This window comes from Temnothorax americanus, unplaced genomic scaffold (assembly GCF_048541705.1).
Source record: "Temnothorax americanus isolate GAGA-0224 unplaced genomic scaffold, ASM4854170v1 Scaffold36, whole genome shotgun sequence".
Taxonomy (NCBI): Eukaryota; Metazoa; Arthropoda; class Insecta; order Hymenoptera; family Formicidae; genus Temnothorax; species Temnothorax americanus.
Genome location: NW_027509505.1, coordinates 483,142 through 503,189, shown reverse-complemented (window position 1 = coordinate 503,189; position 20,048 = coordinate 483,142). Strand labels below are relative to the sequence as shown.

Genomic DNA, 20,048 nt, shown 5'->3' with positions numbered 1-20,048 from the left:
AAAATAATGTCCGCGACAAATACGTGTAACAACAATCGGCTGCATAATCCTTTCGTTTCAATACTGCCTTTTTTTGTCTCAATATTTCGCTTTCGCCGTCCCTCGCGGCTCGGAAACGACTGCCAAAGTATTCAAAAGTTGATTCGAAGATTATTGCGAATGTGATTATCCGCACGGCGCGCCGTTCTGGCAGTACGCGATCCAACAGTTGGTGGCACTCGTAGAAAGAGCTAATTTTCCCTCTGTCCGTCACGTCGACGGCAACTCTCTGCGCGGCACCGGCGCGGCACGGCGACGCACAACGCGACAAATTAACAGGCACGCAAATAAGCGAGTTCACGCGCTCGCTTTCGCGCTTGCCCCCACACAGCTCTCCTCATTACACGGGGACACTAATAAACGCGCCAACGCGCGTGCCCCTTTCTCTCTCTCTCTCTCTTCATCACTCCGCCCGTTATCCCGAGTACGACGAAGCGTCGCGACGCCGCGCCGTACCGCGTCCTACATTGCGTCACATAGATGGACGAGATCCTTCTCGGCGCGAGAGTGATCCGCACGTCGAATCTGCGTCGTCGAAGCGACAGATGCGAGAATGCTCGCGGCGTCTCGTTTACTTATAGACCGTAGTCTCCCGCTCGCACGATTATCGCTCGATTTCGGAATTAGTGCGATAAGCGAGCGGCAGCGACATTGTGGACTACCTGTCGTCGTACATGCGCATCGTTCGGAGGTGGAAAGGACGATACCCGGGGACGGCGGAGAGAGAGAGCGAAAGAGAGAGAGAGAGAGAGAGAGAGAGAGAGAGAGAGAGAGAGAGAGAGAGAGAGAGAGAGAGAGAGAGAGAGAGAGAGAGAGAGAGAGAGAGACGGCGGCGATGGCGGTTATCCAGATAGCAAATAGCTAGGACGGTGGTCTCGTTTGCGGCTTGACCACCCTTGCGGCGCACTGCCCTAACCGCCCCTAACCACCGTACCGCAGCCACATGGTGTGTGCAACTGACGATAACGTCGCCCTCGCTCGCAAGCCCGTCGCAAGCCGATGCGTGTCGTTGCACCGGCCACGCTTTCGTGAACGATCACCCCCATCCCTGCCCGTTGTTCGTTCCCGTGATCGTCCCAACATAGAAAATAGGATGTCCCAGACCTAGCGAGTCAACTTTCGTCCCTAAGCGGGGTCGAAGTTTCATTAATGAAAACAGCCGATAAGAGTCATTATCCCATATTGTGAATCATTAATCATTCATAGCCTTACGTTATAAATCCTGGTATTGTAAACCTGTCGAAATAAAAGATGCAGTTAAACAGAGCTAATGTTAAGTGAAGAATAAGATTCTGCTACCTATTCGGATGGTCAGTTACATAATTCCCAAAAAGTTTTCTCCATCGTCAGTCGTTTATGACTCAGAGAATCGTCGGCGTCTCGAAGGTTTCCAGTTTCCGTTAAGAGAGATGCAAGTCGACCGAAAAATCTTAGACGAAGGACAGATCCGGGATCAATTTATTTTGCCAGGAATTAGGAAAAGTCGGATCATCTCGGCTATTTAGTAAGTCTACAAACGAAACGCATAAACTTCCCCGGAAAGGATCATCATCTCCGTGACGAGAATAACTGCTGTTTGCAGACCGGCAAAATATTACGAGCGGCCGATGAGCTCCCTGTTCAACGACTCACTATTTCGTGAGAAAGAAAGAACCCCCGTTGCCTTTACGTTTTCGAGGAACGAGCGAGGACCAGTTGGACCGCCATAAGTGAAATCCTTCGCATTTTTCGGTTATCTCTATATTCCCGACGTTCCTTCCCCCCCCCCCCCGAACAGAGATCAGCTTTTCCAAACGCTCGGTCGTTAACTGGTCTAATCGTACCGAATGCACACCGGAATAGCAGTAACAAGTAGATAATGGTAAAAGCCTTTACCCCCCGTCCCCTTCGAAGCAAGACCCTTCAAGAAACGGACGATTACAGTGAGCGAAAAGCGAGTTGAGTTGCTAACGAATATAGTCTCATTCGGAGTGATTGTCGGCAAAGTGACGGCTGCGCCGACGAGACACGGAAAGTGTAACAGCGTTAACATTTGGCGCAAGAGAGCTGATCTCGTATTCACAGGCCTAGAGTGACATGGGTTCGCATTTATGCGCTGACACGCGGTAGTGCGCGGCAGATGATAGAAGAGTGCGCGAGCTGAGCGATTCCGATTTCCTAATTGCGGAACGGGAGAGGGAGAGGAAGAGAGCTTCGTAGAACGTCTCCAGTATATTACCAGACGTTCAACGCTCAATCGCTGTTATTAGTATTATGTCGGTTAATCACATTGTAAAACTATCAATCATCATTAGCATTACAATTACGATAACTACATTGTTGTCGGATCGATGGGAAAGGAGGAACCAAGACCGTTGTACCGCATTCTCGAGGAATTGTAATTGGACTTGATAATATTGCGCGCATATATCGATACTTTCTGATTCAAGTGAAATATTCTATACTTGGGATGCCCGCTGCCCGCGCGTTCGTCGCGTGTTCTAAACGCGGAACGTAAAGTACATCGAATATCACGTGTACCACTCGATGGCCTGCGGCGCATCATGCTTACACGTGTACACGCCGATGCAGGACGTATACGTATGCATACGCGTGCATACGTCGCGTAACCTCTAGAACGACGGAGCGGGACCGTGCCTAACAAACCGCAACGATAGCTACTAGTCGTCGTCGCGTCTCGTCGCGTATGCGCGTGTGTACATACATACGCGAAGCGCGAGCGCCGTTGAATATTTGACGATCGGCTTCTTCGCGTTCCTCTTGGCCGCAAACGCGAACGCGACACGCGGAACTTCTTCCGAGATTGCTCTCCTCTTCCGTATCGTACTTTTCGCGAGCGACTAACCGCATCGTGCAAACCCACGTCGACGACGACGACGACGACGATGACGATGGCGACCAAGAAGAAGAAGAAGAAGAAGAAGAGGGGAAGAAAAAGGGAGAAAAGAACGAGCGGACGACGACGTCGGAACAGCATGATCACGCGCATATACAGGCGGAAAAAGCGAGAGGAAGAGAGAGAGAAAGAGACGGGGAGAGAGTGGGATCTATGAGATAGCTGTGCGGCCGACACATACGGTAGTCGCAGATCGGCGAGGTAGACAAGGGGCTCGAGCAAGCAAAATGGAGGGCAGGCGAGCGTGGAATATAAAAGGAGGAACGTGAATTCATATCTCGTCCGAGGGATCTCTCTCGCTGCGCTACGCCGCTGAGACTGCTTTCGAACGGACGAGCGAGCGAGCGAGAGACGAAGTAAGTGGGATTGGGGAATCGAGAGGCGAAGGAAAGGATAAATCCCCCGGCCGCGCGGTGCAGGGGCCAGGGGGGGAGAGGGAGGACGAAGAGAGGACAAGGACCAGCGGGAGAGAAGAGAGATGGGAATAAGAGACCCGAGAACAGCCGCGTCCGGCTGTGCGTATACCGCGGATCCGCGCGGACTCCGGACTCCGGCTCCGTTCTGTGCCGTCACCGAAGCGAGTCGGCCAATCTGCGCGCGGCCCCGACCAATCGCGTGCCGTTCGCGACGAATACGCGCCCGAGCGCGCACCACTACCAGCCGTGCCGTGCCGTCCCGCCAACGCCGGCGCACCTCTCCGCGCGCCCGCGAACTCCAACTCGGGCCATGGGCCATGCCGGCCACCGGCCATGAGGCCAGTCGATGCCGAGCCACGCAAGGATGTAGGGATCTCTTTTGTTCCGCCGTGAGCGAGCGAGCGAGCCGTGAATACACGTTGCGTACATACACAATTCTGCCCCCGGTCTAAGGGGTACCGCCGTGTACTCTCGCTTGTAGGCAGGTGAGAAAGCACCGCTGTGTGGGAAGGAGAAGGAAGAGGGAGCCGCCACCGCCACTACAAAATTCTCGGATGTTACCGTCGTTAGCCTGCGGTTTTCGGTTTTCGAGGCTCGATGAGCGCGACAGGTCGGAATGCCGACGCGACTCCAAAAATTCCGTTCGGCTCCTTCCGTCGATCGGGAAAAACGTTCGGCGAGACTGGCGCGTCGAAGAATATTTCGCAATATTTTATGACACGGCATTCGGCCGAGATTACGATTTCGTGCGCGAAAATTATCATTATCATTTTTTTTTTTTTTTTCCGCGAATATATATCGCCGCGTGGCAATACGAATGAAACATCGGTAATGATTTCGGAAATACAAGTTACGTTAACGGTAAAAATGACGAGTAACATTATAATGAAAGGTTAATGTTATCGTACTCTGTAGATTGAAATTTAAGAGACGGTTGAATATTTTCGACCGACATCGACATCTCTCGCGGCCTGGCCTGCCCGTGCGTATCGTTATTTCCCGTTGAGCTCGATCGCGCCCCGCGTCGGAGAACTAATGCGATTACGATACGCGACAATGTGATTACGATTCACGTAAACTCGACGGCGCGCGGCGGCGATATCGTTCCCCGTTCTCGCGGCGAGTGTATATATGCGCGAACGGTGGCGTTTATTTACTCACAACCGGCTTTCGATTCTCACGCGGCAGCGGTGGCGCGGCCTATTCTTGTAGGGCGATCCAATCGACCGACGGACGAAGAGACACGACGAACACTTAACGAGCGTTTCTAAAAAGCCCTCGCGTCGGAGAGACGTTTCCTCCGGCGTGTATAGACGTCGAATTAGCGTAGTTGAGGCGTTTCGCAGGCAAATCGTTACCGAGGAGAAAGCCTTCCGCGAGAGCCTTCGAACCATATACGATTCGCGACCGCCGATCCGCGAGATCAATCTCCGATTTTCCTCCTCCACGCCATTCGTACGAACGACGATCCGAGACAGAGAACGAAGAGAAAAATCTATTCCGTTCTCCCGGAACAATATTTCCAAGAGAACGATCGGTTATATATAAGGTAACTAAGTTAAGGCACGAGAGAAAAAACGAACGCGGTGAGAGGAAGAAATTAAAACTCTTTCGGCCCAAAAGACGACTATCCTTTTCACGCAACACATGTTAGTAAGACTAAAAAATATATAGCGGGTTTTTTTTTCTTAAATTAAATTAGTTCGGCAAGATTTTTGTCAACGCCCGGTTGTAAATATCAACGTTCGGTTATCGGTAAAACAAGCGGGACACTTGGAGCAGCTGGAATGAGCAACGAATGGGACACGTCTAAAAGCGGGACCATCCTGCTAAAAGCGGCACGTCTGCTCGCTTTATCGATACGTCGTTTATCTGCTACGACCAACCGTATATTTCTCGTGGATCCTCCTCTCTCTCCGTTGCTCTTCCATCTATCGGCCGGTTAGTGATTTTGAACGTCGGTGACAAGAAAGAAAAAGAGAGGCTCTCTCGCCGAGAGTTGGAACGGGAATCGAACGGGACGGTAGACGGAAGGGGGGGACGAGGCAGGGGGTTACCGGCGGGACGGTCGTTGCTTTCGGACAAATTATTAATCCCGAAGTCTTGACCTTTTTCGCCTCTTAATCCGGATAAAGAGAGATATCTCGCGCCCGGAGGACAAGAGGCACTATCCCGGCAGCGAATCCGACGGGGCCGAGAGACCCTTCTGTCCCACCCTTCTTACGCCCTCCCTCCTTCCAACTTGTTCGCCTTCTCGCTCTCTATTTTTCTTTATCCGTCCCGTCGCGCCTCTCTCTCTCTCTCTCTCTCTCTCTCTCTCTCTCTCTCTCTCTCTCTCTCTCTCGCATTCCTTTTTTCCCGCATCTCGCGCGGAAACATTTCGAGATGGTATATCACGTTTATCCGCCGCAATTTATCGCCCCCCTCGCGCCGCGAGAATCCAACATTCCACTTTTGCTCTTATGTACACGCTTCTCTTCCGCTCCTCGCGCGCGTATACGCTGTTCCGAAAGCAAAACGTTTTAAACCTTCAGCATTGCTCTTAGTCGTCCGTTGGCCCGTATAGATACATGTATGATCTTGTATAAAGAGCGAGTTAATTAAGACCCTTTTGGCGCCCACTTTCTTGACTTCGCCGGGCTCGGGAGATGCCGCGCGCCGCTCGCGAGACGCGCTTGTCGCGTACGGTCTCACTACCGTTTCTTGAATCTAATCGCCGAGTGATACATCCACGAGCCTCGTGTAGTGGCTTGTTCACGGATTGTTCCGTTCCCTCGTCTCGTCTCGTCTCGGTCTCGAGGGAGTGCCGAGGGTGTGCCCCCCCCCCCCCCCCCCGAGTGTATCGTAGGCCGCGTGCGTACACGTGCACGTGCAACGTACCACGTGCGATTAGGATTGGATGAAGGTGAAATACGACGGAAAAATCCGGGGCGTAAATTTACTTAACGATTAACAAATTTTTCTTTACTAAATAAAATATTGGATTCTTAAGATTAAGCGAGTCGTTTAATCAAAATATACTTATTCAGCCTTTTCTTCCATACGAAAGATCCACGATCAAAAGTAGACGATATGACTTAATCCTTTTTGCCAACGATGCCTGAAAATTGAACAATCGGTGAATCGGTCACGCTAAAAACTGCCTCGAAAGGTAAACTAATTACCCGACTCTGCCACGAGCTCTCTCGTGTCTACATCTACGACCTCGCGATAACGCGCCGTTCTATTTTCCTCAAACAGAAACGCACACGACGGCGTTGCATTAAATCGGCACACGTAACAGTCGAATTGTCGCAAACGTCATATCCGTCCGTTCGATAGCGACGCAAATAAGCAGCCAGCGCTGCCGATAATCGCGATAGCCGCTGCCCACGTTTGACGGTGACTTAACGCCGATCCCGGGGTTTATTGCGAATTGGCCCACCGCGAACGTATGTATGTACCTTACATCGCGATAATGCGATCGGTTACGATGGAGAGAGTCGGCATGAGCGGAACAGGGGAGTGAACGAGCGAGGGAGCGGTTTATTGGCGTCCTGGGACACAGAGCCCCTCCAAACACAAAACCCGATAGGTACACATTCTTGACATCATGAGCAAAGTATAACAATGAAAAGAGTTTTATAAGGTGCAATGCACAATGGAGCACGTGGCTCATAAAAACGAAATAAATAGAAGATGAAATTTTTCCTGACTCGAGTTTGGTAGATAATCGATATTTTTGAAATTTTATCATAAGAGTATTGTTTCTGCACATATCTAGGGCGACGAATGCATTCTGATGCGAATACATGGTTGTCCGTTTGCTTTAATTTCAAAATGCCCGACGTATAATCCGGACGATTCTCCAGTATGCAACACTGCGACATTTCCTTCTCGTATCGTTGTTTTAAACCCGGGATGGGTTCGGTGTAGCAGGCCTAAGAGACACGGAGGCGGATAGGTGCGATAGAATGTGCGGGATCGCGTCGAATGTCGGCCATAGGGACGAGGCAGTTGGCAATTTCGAGTTTAGCGAGACTGTTGCCGGCGGTGGTGAGAGACGGCGATAGAGCGGTGGTGAAGCAGCCAGCGGCAATGGGTAGGTACCCGTGTAACTGGTGACGTTGCTGAGAGGGGGATGGCTGCAGCGGGCGGCGGCGACTGCAGCAGCAGCCAGCAGCCGCTACTGGGACGATTCGACGGTCAACCGGTCAGCCAACTTTGCTGGCGAACGCTAATAACCGCCAGCTTCGCGACTGCGGCTGCGGCTGCGGCCGCTGCTGTGGCTGCGCTGCGTCCGCCGTATACGAGGTTCCCGGTGTGCGGCGCGTACACAGACCCAGGGCCGTCGGTAACGACGGGTGCGACGTGCGACGTGCGGGAGGTGTAAAAGATCATTTGCTGCAAAATGGAATTTCGGGCCGGGGGATGGAAAAAGTAACGAAAAATATATACGGCAGTAGCTGTGTACGGGTCCATCGAATTTTTCCGCGCGGAAAAATTCGATGGACCGCCACGACGCGCGAACCTCGTCTCCGAAAAATTCGCCGCTCTTAAAATATGAATACCTATCTTGCACACACGCGTCGTAGAGATATTCTATATATTTCTTATCGAAATAAAATATGCAAATTATACGAGAAAGGAAATAGAGGACGACGCCGTCCGCGTTTTATCGACGATACAAGTAATCCCCGTGGATGCACGAGCTATTTTTGCTCGCAATCGGAGTTACAATTCCATTTTTCGCTGAAGTTTCCTACATCGCTTGCTGTTTGCTCGTCGCGAGACACACGCGCGCAACGTGAAACAATAGGATCTATATCGCCTCTTTCTATACCTCTCGCAATTTCCTCCGAGCGAATGGAAAAATGGGAATCAGGATCGCGCATAAAAAAGCTACCGTATTCGGCCATCTGTTTTCGGACGTGAAATTGACGCATTACATCCGTGTTATATATTACATGCGGAATAGTTATACACAAATCTCTTAAAAATTCTCTGCTCTTATTTAATACCTTGGTTGTAGGTCTTAAATTAAAATTTGTCAAAACATTTTTGCCAGGAAAAGCAAATTTTTCAAAGAATTTAAGCCTAAAATATCCGATAGCTTTAGAATAATCAAACCGACTGTTAAATTATCTTGGAACCTAAAAAAAAAAGTATAAAGACGGATCTTCGCGGAGACGTTCGCGAGTCGCTACGATCCTGGATATAAGCCATTACCGCGATGCACACGGACACTCTCGTCTTTCTCCTCTCCGCGGCTGCCGCACTCTCTCACTTCCTGTTTCTCTCACCGGCTCTCGTCAGGCGGGGTGGCAGATAACATTGCTGCATGACACCGCCGCTCTTGGTACAACTACTCGAGTACCGGAGAGCGGTAGATACCCTACCTACCTACCTACCTACCTACCTACCTACCTACCTATCTACCTACCCAAGGGCCACACAGCCAAAGCGACTTGGCGCGTTCTCTCTCTCGCGCGCGCGTGAGTGTGTGCAGACGCACACAGACATATGAACTCCGACACCGCTAACAGAACGTCCATAACTGCAACGGAGCGGCGGCGTCGCACCGCGCCGCACCTCGCCGTGCTGAGAGCTGTGCGCGCAGTGCATTAGGACTGGGTTACGACAGTAAATTTTCACTACCGTGCGGAGTTCTAATGGCCGGGTATGCAGCTGGTTTCAGTGGCCTCGAATCGTTCCCCCCCTCTCTCTCTCTCTTTCTCGCGGTCTATCTTCCCATTTGCTCATGCTGTCTCGCACAGCAACGTGCGGAAAAGCAGGAAAGGGAATTGAGAGCGAGGTACAGCGAGAGATAGAAGGGAGAAGCGAGATAGAGAAGAAAGAGAGAGATAGAGAGAGAAACAAGTTGTTCGCGGTTCTTCGGTACGGGAAACGTTCGACCTCGTCGAGATCCCTTTAATATCGTCCTCGCGCGAGCGCGTACAAGCGCAATGAAGCACGAGCGACGCGTCGGAATAAGAGACACGAGCGATCGCGATCTGCCACCGCTCCGCTTTACTCGGCTTCGCTTTCTAACGGTCCGAGATGTTAATTATAGCCGCGTGTTACAGCCAAATAATCGGTCAAATCGAGCGCGTCCGTGATGACGCGATGACGCGCGGGAAAATTGCGAAACGAAGATGTCCGGGGCGGACAACCATTGCGCGCGCGATAGCGTAACGGCACGCGATAACGAGTAAAATATCGCACTGTATTATGAAAAAAAAAATGAAGAGAAAGAGAAAGAGAGAAAATACATTTTTACGACGAGTCAGCGCGAACATGAACGACCCGCGGTATTGTTTGAGCCGATAACGATAGTCGACGAGTCGATTCGCGTCGCGGTCGTTTCGCCGGCGTTTTCCCGTTGTTAAAATCGAAATCATGGGTCCTTGGAATATAGCAAGGTTTAACTGCAGCTCCGTCAACGGGCCGTAGCGCGAGATGAAGATTTCCAGTGCGTTAGCGCTCGGTTTATCGTTGCCGCCACCATCGCCGCCGATTGTTTCATAACGACGACGACGAGTTTTCGGAATGCCGGACTAACTCGCGACTAATGGCGGGATCGACACGGCGTGAGGAAAAATGGGAAATAATTGCGGTGGTCGAGCAGGGTAGTCGTCGTCGTTGTCGTCGTCGGTCGTCGACGTGTATGATTAACGACTGCGTTAAGTCAGTCGCGTACAAAGTCGGGTTTCTGTACTCGTTACGGCGCTTTCGGCAATTATCGGTTCCATCAACTGATTAGAAGAAAGACGACGAAGGGAATAGAAAGGGGGCCGATAGAATCCAAATTTGTTGGAAGCTGCGATTTATAAACACGCTGGCGTTGTTAAAAAGCGTCTTGGAAGTGATAGAACAGGGTACCCCAGCGAGACCGATATCGTTGGAACCAAGTTAGGCAGAGAGATAAAGAGAGAAAGAGAGAGGGGGAGGGTAGAGAATGAACGCGAGAACGGGAGAGCCACCCGGACTTTGTTAAGCCGTAATAGCGTAGCCCGCAGGGAGGACAGAAGTCTGGAAAGACTCTCCTCCGTCTGGTCCATTCGCCCCCGTCGCGAGCAAGCGAAAAAAGCTCAGCCGAGGAGAGCGCCGACGAGTAGACATACCCCTACGTACTCTCCTTTCTCTCCTCTTGAGTTTTGTTTTTCCGGTCCCCCGAGAGATACCGGACACACACAGGCTAGGCTAAAAGAGACGAGGAAAGAGAGAGAGAGAGAGAGAGAGAGAGAGGGGAGGAGAGGGAGGGAGGAAGAGAGAGAAAACGAGGCTTTGGCGTGGGTGGCCAATAGTTTTGCCCCCTCAGCTGGAGTCCGCGTGGACCCAACAAGCGCACGTCACGCGCCGTCGTACGGTACAGCAGCACCCGAAGCGGTTCTGAGCGGCGCATGGATTGGTCGAGGTCGCGTCCTCATTGGCTGTTTTTAAAAGCGGCGGCGCACTGTACGGAAAGAGGGGCACATTGCTTAAGAACCGGGACGATCGATTGGACAAGTCGGGCGAGCGGGGAGCGCGATTGGTCGCACGATCCGCGCGGATTTTTCGCGAGGAACCGAGAGCGCCGAGAAGGGAGGGGGTCACGCTCGGGCCACCCCGACGGTAAGGTCGTCGGGGTGGAAAACGCTCAAATGGGGTGGTTTAACGCGAAGCTCGGTGCCAGAAGGACCCGCTACCGTGAGGGTCTCTACGCCTCAACCCCGCTTGTCCTACGTCCCCCTTCCCCGTCGCCCGTTCTCCCGCCGCCCTTCTTTCCCTTCCGGACTCGTGGGGCTCCGAGCTCGTCGAAACAACGTAACGACCAGCGAAATTAGGTAATTCGGCCTCGTAATAATGCGTCGCCGCGCCACCGTCCTTACCCCCTATCCTCTTTTCTCCTCCTCGCGCGCGCACCCGGTAATGAATCGGGCACGATGGAAATTAGGGGCTCGCCGGACGTCTCTCTCGCCCTCCCCCCTTCCTGTGCCATACCTTCCCGTCCCGTCCCGTCCCCGATTGGCTTTCTTCGATGTTTGTTAAATGCGTCGAGGCCGCGGGAAATGTGTAATCTGTACCGCGAATTCAGACGAGTTTCCAACTTTCGAACCGGAATCTTATCTCTCCTCGCGATCGCACCCACTGTTTATTACGAGCGATTCGCTCATTCGCTCGCGCAGCCGCGCCGTCAATTACTCGAAACGTAAAGTGAGCGCATCTGCGATCGATGATTCGAAGTAGGAACCTTTAGCTCACCGTCGGTCGACCCGAACGTAAAACCAGCGCTATCGGAACAAGATCTGTCCCCGCCTATCCGCGGCCCGAGAGTTCCTCTCGTCCGTCTCGCCTCGGTGGCCAGAGAGAAAAGCGGATAAATAGGAAGGCAGAGTAGAGGAGGGAGAGAGGTATGTTTCGTAGAAGAGGATTACCCGCGACACGGGTAGGTGGTGCCGCCTTTTGTTTCCTCCTTCTCTTTCTCGCTTTTTATCCTTTGTCCTGGAGAACGCGATAAGAAAGATGATGCGTCGGCGAAATTCGATACTTCGAATTCGCTGCCTCGCACCTGCTCGCCGACCCGTGATCGCCGCGGCGCGGCGCGGCGCACCGCAATGCACGCGCGGTAATGAATGAGCTCGGCATTACGCGGCGGTACGCTTCGCCTTATTTATGCCGCTTCTTTCGTCTCGGCATTGACGTTTCTTCGCGGGAACCGTGTTTGTCGCGTTCGCGAAATCACGCGATCGAATAACCGCTTATCAATCAGAACCGTATAACCAAGTCATCGTATAATTGGGTTAACGCGATGCTTGTAATAAGTAAAACGCCGGAAAGGACCACCGTTCGAACGGCACAGCGATTGCTTAATTATGATTGTTAAGCGTTTCTTGACCAGACATCGGGGATAATTGCATTCAACACGGGATAGTTAATTACAGAGAAATATAATTCTATGCATGGAACGTATAGAATGTCCTCGTTCCTTCGATAAGAGGTTTATCATGATTTTCATACTCGTGATCGCTATTGTGTTCTGCCGCACAGTTCGCAATCGTACGCCAACAGTGGCACTCCGATCGACAACCGTCCGAACGTTTTTTTTTTTTATTTTAACGAAAACACGACACGTGTTGCGACGTGTCCATTTGTTAATTGTTAACTGAAGTAAATTTCGTTAAACTGGAATAAATTAAATTCCATCGTGACATTAGCGATGACAAACGACTCGTTATTTTACGAGGATAATCACCTTGGCACGCCTTGGCGCGCGATCCAATTTCCTTCATTTTCAGTACTACCGATTTTGATTTGATTCAATATCTTCGACACAATAATCGAGTTATAAAAATGCGTCTGTAAAGCTCAACAACTGCGTCGGGCATTTTTGCGCGCGTGTTGTCGGTTCACACTTTTGAAACACGTTAATCATCTCGATCTCCGTAAATTGTAGACTTACGTTGCACTCAGAACGATTGAGTCAATTATACATTTACACGTCCGAATTACTCTCCCGCGGTAGATTAATAGCTCGTTTTTCTTATCGCCTATCTCCTCTTTACCTCGAACCGGTATATCGTATATACCGCAAGACCGCCTCCCTCCCTCGTTTCTACTGGTTTCGCACGGTGGAGTATCACGGGTTACCGTACCTACACCCCCGTCCTCTCGTTCGCGGAGCGCGCGTCCAAAGTTCCTCGCCGTCTCGCTCGCGCGGTCGGGTCGGGTCGCCCCGCGCCCGGACGCGGAGGAGCGAAGAGGAGCGGAGTCGGGCCGAAAAAAGTTTATCGCAAAATGGCTGCCCGTATTTACGTGATTCAGGGGCGGAGGCTTTTTCCGAGCTTCCTCCACCTACTATATACCACCGCCGCCACCACCGCCTCCGCGACTCGATGGGTAGTGCAACGGCGCGGAGCCGGAACGACCCAACTGCCGAGAAAGCTTTTGCATAATAAAACAGCCTGTACTTTCTCCTACTCCCAACTCTCCTCCCCTCACCCCAACCCCATCCCGACGACGCTACCATAGCTACCGACCTTCGTTCTCTCTCCTTCTCTCTCTCTCTCTCTCTTTCTCTCTCCGCTCATCTTTTTCTTCTCGCCTGCCTCTCTTCCATTTCATCTCCCTCTCCCTCCCTCCCTCCCTCCCTCCCTCTCTCTCTTACTCTTTTCCCCTGTTTTCTCTTATATGTCTTCTCCCTTTGACCTGCGAGAAGAAAAAGTATTGCTACGGTGCACCTGTGCGCCTGCCGCTGGTCAGATCGTAAAAAAGGGGGAAAAACGTCGATTTCGAGCGCGGGAGGGGGATAGCGGCTGGGGAAAATGGCGTCAGCTACCTACACATTTTCCGACTACACCGCGACGGCGTATACGAAAGGACAAACCGTTGGAAAAACTGTTACGGCAGCAACACAGCGACGAGAGAGCGGATCGTTTCGACGTTATAATATCCGGCGAGATTAACATTATCTGCCGCCGCCCTCGCGTTCGTGGGCTTTTTTACGGCCATAAATATTCCCTTTTAAAAAAACATGGCTGTGATTTTTCGTGTACGGTTGCTCGTGTTTTCCGGGTTACGCGCCTAATATAGAGGTTTCATTCGGCTGTCCGAGAGAGAGAGAGAGAGAGTGCCGCTTGTACGCGCCACCGTATAAATCTAAAGGTACACGCGACATACTACGCAAATTACGTAGCGACGGCCGTGCGTTTTTATTCCGCTTAATTCGTTCGGAATTGCGCGCGAGAACCGCATAATCGTGTCGCGCGCAACGTCTGGATAATGCAGAAACGACAACGCGCGCGCCACCGACACGGGATACACGTTCGTTCCAGCTACCAGAGATTATTACGGCCCGCGCGGTATTATAACGTTAATTTGAGCTTAAGAGGAATCGGGAGACAAAATCACTGGCCGCGTACTAAATGGCTCTGGCTAATGCAACAAAATGTTGCATGGTGAAATGCATGGGAAATAAAAGCAAAACGTTTGATAAAAACATCATTAATGCGCATTAATGTTATTCTGAGATAAATACTTAGAGATTCAGTATCACGGAGTGTAAGAAACTGGTCTACAGAGCCTGGATCCATGTTGGTATATGCAAACAAGTAAAGAGAGATAAATAAAATATTGAAGAAAGAAATGAGAAAGAGAAACTGAGAGATTAATGACAGATTCACAAGTTCGTCGAGATCAATTAATTAGTTGACATTTTTTAATAATTTAATATCGTCCAAAACTATATATTATTTAGTCGAAATAGTCTCCGGACAATCATCTCGTCGATAATTGATTTCGAAATTCTCCCAGATTTCATGAATCTTCGTTCGGACGAGAGAGAGAGAGAGAGAGAGAGAGAGAGAGAGCACATCGTAATGCATGTATATATGTATGCGAAGTCCAACGCTAACTCATCGTTATCACGAAACGGTTGGCCATTATTTTGTCCGATGATGCCCCGCGACTCTCTCTCTCCCTCTCTCTCTCTCTCTCCCTCCCTCTCTCGCTGATCTCTCTCCGCTCGTAATATCTTGTTCGTGCGTGTGCGTGCTCTCGGGGGTCCGGCGGGAACGCGCGCGTATGTGTACACCACGGTGGTTAATTTCCAGTCAAATTTCATTACTTGACCGCGGCGAGCGGGTAGATGGCCCGTGTGCGTGCCCTCGTCCTCGCCCCGGTAAGCGCAAGCGGGGGTGGCGGCCAACATTATTGTTGCACAGTTGTCCACTGTCAGGGCCGTAAAATGGAGACGATTATTAATGATCGCGCACGCCGTTTACCGTGGCCTAACTCTCTCGTGTCTTTACCTTCTATTTTATATCGTTTTCTTCCTCCCCGTTATCGTTTGTAGACTAGTCGCGCGAAATTAAATCCGATGACGCGTGAAACTCTCAATTCTCAATTACAGACGCGTTAAACGAACATGAGGACAATTACCCGAAATGAAAACGAGACGGAAAGATGGAAAACAAAAATCCTATATTTCACGTCACGAAAAAAACGATTTTGTTAAAGTATATAAAAATTAAGCCCAATACAATTCTGAAAATAATTATATATGTTGGACTAAAATAATTATGGAGAACGCTCTAGCACGATGATAATTAATGCCGCAAAAAGTTCTGACATTCTAGCAAGCATTTTGAGCGTCCGATATAATTATTTAGATGGTCCAACATAATTATTTTCAGATTGGTTTCTAGCTGAATTTTTAAATACTTCAACTGAACCGTTCTTTCCATATGGCGATGATAATAATCGTTCGTTGACCTTTTACCGTGTGTGCATTTCTCCGACGAACATGGTACGTGCATTTGTCTCTCGATAAGGTATCGCGCTTAAAAAGTTGGACCCAATCGTGAAGCGGTCTTCTTGTATTTCACGCGAACTGACCGCCGCGCCGTGCCGCTCGACGAACTCGCTCGCGACACACTGTCCGCGTAATTTCGGCGCTGCTACGTAGCGCGATCGTCACGATTAAGCGTATTTCTGCGACACCCGTGTATCGCAGAATGATAACAAAGGTAGCAACGGGGCGGTCTCGTCGCGTTGTGATTGTCGGACTGGCCGTATAAAAGCCGAGCACGGCTGGCAGGCCACGAAATGCCGGTCGCCCGGTAATAATTTAACTGGGAGTCGAATTAGAACTGGGATAACAACGGTTTCCGGACGAGCCCGTCCACAAATACGCCATATACAGCCGCATACGTGTGCTCGGCCCGTCGGATCTTTCGAAACATTTATGCGCCGCTGTGTACGTTCATTACGATTGTAATCGATCGACCACCGCTCTCCCGCTCTCCCATCCTCTCTCTCTCTCTCTCTCTCTCTGTCTCTCTCTCCGCTCGCGCGTTCGCGCTCTCGTCCCGTGATGCCGTTTAATAAATATCAATTTAGTTCCGAAGGCGATTTTCATACTATGCCGACAGTAATTATCCGCAATGCCTCTCGGACCGATGTTCCCTTTCGAGTAAAATTGTTTTAATTCGCGTTTAACGCTATTTTAACGTGCGATCGAGTATTCGCATAATCTTGAATACTTTTGCAACGTTCTCGCTCGCGTCATTTATCATCGCGGAACAATATTAATTGCGAATTAATAACGCGTTTCTAATCGGCTGATAACGTGGCAAAATTGTGGCTGTTAATTATATGCATATCCGCGACGCTCGTTACTTTCCGCGATATTACTTTCGACCATGGAAAATTCTGTATCGTCAGAATCGATTGCTCACCCCGGCCGAACTATATACGGGAGCACAGGGGACGTAAAGTGAATCGATCTCGATTCTATAAAGGAGCAAGAATGTACACCGTGGGACGCATAAATCATTTCGCCACTCATTTAAGGTAATTGGCGCGTGTTACGATAATCCGTGTCCAAAGAGAATTCATTACGATACACACCGAAATTTCGGCAGGACCATACCCGTCTCAAAACAGTCCACGTCTATGCATGATCCAGCCTCTCGCTTATTTCGATAAGAATTTACTCCGCGACAATCTTAAATAATAGATACAATAATTGGTCGTGTAAAATCGCGTGCCTTTTACGAGATGGCGAAATTAATAATAATGAGCTCGCGTTTCGAAAACGAGTGCCCGCGGGAATAAAACGCCGCCGAGAGGAGAAGACACGGAGATAGATCTTCGAGGGCGAATTCGAGGCGTTCCTGTTTTTCGCTTATACGTTTCTTCTTTGGTCTTCGCTCTCATCGCTCTTGTCTCCTTCCTTTTCTTTACCTCGGGGTTTCGCTTGGCCATTTCACAAACCTCGTGCACTCCTCTCGAATTAAGTGAAATCGGCCCGGAGAAAGAACGCCCGTGTCCGAGCTCTAAGTCGAAGAGGAGGGAGGGGGGGAAAGGAAGGAAACGGGAAGAGAGGCGAGAGCTGAAAGGAGGAGGAAAGTAATCTTTCGGCCCTGGCGTTTCCAATCGACTTCATTCTCTCCTCCGCTCCTCATCCTCGCTCCTGCAGTCCTCCTGTGGCCCCGAGCATTTTCTCACGCGAAAACATTTCTACCGTCGTATTTCTAGAAAGGGAAGCGTGTAAATAGCGAGGATGACGCGGCGCTCTCCTACTTAGTGATCGGACTCACAGTAATTTACCGTCAAATACCGGCCCCTTTCCCGTAATTCGGAGCACAGTAATTTCCGTAACTTACCGATAAATCATCGAAACAACGACGGGGACGCTGCTTGTATTTTCAGCAATATATAATTTTTTTATCGCAATCGAAGTAGAAGTTTAAAAAGGTAGAGATATCTTTTTTTTAATAATTCGCCTCGTAAGAGCGTAAAGTGATTCTATATCGATATTATATCGTAAACAGCACAGAATTTCCCCTGGTCTCGCCAGTATAAAAAAAAAAAAGATACAGATATAGTTTAAAAGATATAATATCAAGATATTTTCATATTCGATACTTTCGAACTTCAAATCCAAGGATCAGGGAAAGGGACAGAGGCATCGCGTGCGTCGGATTCAAACGAGAAGCAAAGCGCTGTTATCGCGAGTGTACTACGCCTCCCGGTTTTCGTGGAACCCGCGAGAAGTCGAAATCTCGAATTAATTAGACGGCGTTACATAATTCATGACACGACAGGGCCGGGCCGGGCCGGGCCGGGCTGGGGCCGGTCGGCTGACTGGCTTTTTACACAATGCGTGCGTCGATCTTTTCTCGGAGGTGTCCGGCCGGCAACCGAGCGGAAGATTGTTTTTCGCACGCACGAGTTGCCTCGACACACGCGAGACCCGCCTGGCGTCTCCTTCCCTCCCCTCCTCTCCTCCCGTTTTACCTCGAAGATCATATCCTCAACGAATCGATGTACTCCGGGGAAGGAGAGAGGAAGAAAAAGAGAAAAAGAGCGGGACTCTCGAAACGCAAATATTTGACGGTAATCTTTCCACCGTAAATCTGTCTATCTTCCGAGATCCGTGTTTTGGTTTCGGGACGGCAAACGCGCGCTCGGTGGAACACACGAGTGGTAGCAACAACGGCGCGGGCGGTAGCGTATTGTGTGTCACCCTCTGTGTAGCCGAGATAATCGATGAATGATTATCCAATCGTGGCTAATGCGGAAACTATCCGTTTAATTACGTTTAGTACCTCGGACCCACGTCGCAATCCGTTGGCTTCGAGCTGTACGCGGCGCTAGCTCGTCAACGTTAGGCCGAAAGAGAGGGGCGGTGGTTGGTATCCCCTTTCGCGTATGCGGCAGTCCACGATAGTGGTAGGTAACACGCTTGTATACGCTTGTACGTATCTGTCGGAAGCGGAAGGCGGACGGACGGGGGTTCGAGGGACAACGATGGGGGATGCGAGGGGCAGGCGGGGGGGGGACACGAGGATGGCGCACATTGGCTTTGCCGCCGCACTACGAGCAACGAGGGAGGCGGCGCGGATAGCTTTGGAAAGGGGTTGGCTACCTCATAGCCAGAATTGAGCCGCGACCGCCTAACTGACGTAATCAAGTGTTCGCCAGTGGTACTCAAACGCGCTCGAGCGTGCCTTTTCGCGACGCGCTATTATCTATAGCTGTTGAAACTCAGTAACGGGTTTATTTATATACCGCTTCGAAAAAAAAAGAAATCTATATTATACGCGTAATGTGCGAGGATGCGTGCGAATCGTGCGATCGGCCTAACGCTAAGGGAAATTAAAAAATATAAAAAACAAGTAAGCGTGTAAGAGTAAAATCGTACTCGATAAATGCATCGTCTTCGCGCGCTGCAGCGCTCGATCTCACCGGTAAGCGCGAGGCAAAGCGGCGATGAGATTTTCCACGGTTATTAGTTAAGCTTAATTGTTTCTGTCGGACAGGCGTCGGTCGGGTGTTTACAAGGTGTACGCGCGTGGCTCGCAGCGAGCGGCGCGCAACGTGCCGAGAAACACGCGCGTCCGCGGACAGGCTAACTAGCGCGCGAGACACGCGCGACACGTGGGGGAACATGATCGTTGCGAATAGCCGCGGATGAATGCGGCGCGTATCGACACACTCGTGCCGCGCACCGTATACACGCGCTCATGGCGCGGGCGGATGGATTCGATGCTCGTATTCGACGTATCTCGCGTCGAGTCGCGTCGCGACGCTGTAACGTGTTCATTTCGGTGTTGCGGTCGCTGTCGATCGGCCCGACAACGCCGATCGACTTTTTGCCATCGCCGATATCGCCAAACGGATCTACAATGAATGATTTCCCGCTAGCAGAGTTTGAGTCTTGAGATGTCAAAACTGTTCGCACGAATTGAATTTTTCACACACACTTTATATATCACATATTTGATTTACTTTAAATACGAGAAAATGTATGTTCTAAAAAGGGAACAGAAAAAATAGACAAACATTTTTTAAATTATGAGTATAAAAAAACGAGGAAAAAGGGAGATAAACACAAAACAGGCGATTTTAAATAAATAAAATTAAAAATGGGTTGTAAAAGTTGGAAAATGTTATCAAATACGCTGAGAATAGAATAAAATTTAAATATAAAGAGATAATTTGTTCATTGTATTAATTGATTTCTACTCGTCTATTGTCTTGTATTATATTACTGGTGTAATATTAACGTTGCCTGCTGTAATAATGCTGTCTACCCGAAGTGGTCCATCACGCGGCGAAGAACATATCTTACTCACTGAAGAAAGAAAGAAAACGGCGCTCGACGATACGAGCGCGGGATCACCGTCGATGGCTATCGTTATAGGCATCCTCGAGGAAACGCGCGAGGCTGA

General features: G+C 50.2%; 1 long non-coding RNA gene across 1 annotated transcript in view; it reads right to left on the bottom strand.

Annotated features, from left to right (window-relative positions):
- Window positions 1-20,048, bottom strand: part of LOC143901870 (uncharacterized) — an 86,120-nt gene that overhangs the window by 40,513 nt on the left and 25,559 nt on the right. The gene's annotated exons all lie outside the window — the stretch shown is intronic.